We start from the raw sequence: 887 nt of genomic DNA, 5'->3' as shown, positions 1-887 counted from the left end.
GCGGGAGCGCGCGTCAGGTGAGTGTGTGCGCGCGCAACGCCGAGGGCGATTCATTCTGCCGCTGCCTACAGGATGACATCAGTGTGTGTGTGTGTGTGTGTGTGGGTGTGGGTGAGGGGATGTGAGTTTACATCGAGCTGTCTGAAGTTTCCACTGCTGCACACATGAGGAGCAGTGAGTGTTTACGAAGAGAACGAGCTGTATACATATCTCTGTGTGTGTGTGTGTGTGTGTGTGTGCACTCCAGGGAAACGCATAAGAATACCAGGAGTAGCAAGGGCAGGCCTGAAGGACACACACACACACACACACACACACACACACACACACACACACACACACACTATAATTAGTCTAGGAGCTTGTAAAGTTTACCAGGAACCTGTACATTTCCTCCAGCTACATCCTGTGCTCATAATTATAGCATTTATTTCATTTCAGTTTGAAAGAAAGTGTGTGTGCTTGTTTAAAAAAAAGACAGAAAGTCGTGAGTGTGTTAAGCACAACAACTGTGAAAACACACACACACACACACCATTACTATAATGCAAAACTCCAATTGAAGAAAGCATCTTAACACCAAAATATCACAGAAACCCGAGGACGCAGAACTGTTTTCATGAGAATAAGAAACACGAACCCTGAGCCTAGCAACTGCATAGCAACACCCTCGCAACCACCTAGCAACGGCCAGTGGTTCTTAAGGGGGCTTAATTATAAAAAATAAAAAGTTAAAAATATTTTATTTATTAAATAAACTGTGCTTTAAAAATATATCTTTTTAACCTGATCCTTAAATCTTACCTAGTTATTTACCTAGTATGAAAAAACTTTTTCGAATTTAATTAAAATAAATTAATCATTATTATGTCATTATTAATTCAATC

The 887-nt window shown here is 40.7% G+C and overlaps 1 protein-coding gene across 1 annotated transcript in view; it reads right to left on the bottom strand.

Annotated features, from left to right (window-relative positions):
• The window catches only part of LOC113088744 (nephronectin-like), an 8,677-nt gene extending 8,301 nt beyond the window's left edge, over positions 1–376 (bottom strand). The window contains exon 1 of the mRNA XM_026255813.1: positions 1–376. This exon is cut by the window's left edge and continues 161 nt beyond it. The gene's annotated coding sequence lies outside the window, so the exon portion shown is untranslated.
• Positions 377–887: the final 511 nt, after the last annotated feature.

The sequence above is a fragment of the Carassius auratus genome, unplaced genomic scaffold (genome assembly GCF_003368295.1).
Source record: "Carassius auratus strain Wakin unplaced genomic scaffold, ASM336829v1 scaf_tig00046961, whole genome shotgun sequence".
NCBI lineage: Eukaryota > Metazoa > Chordata > Actinopteri > Cypriniformes > Cyprinidae > Carassius > Carassius auratus.
Note: the sequence above shows the minus strand (reverse complement) of the source record. Positions and strands in the feature narration are given on the sequence as shown.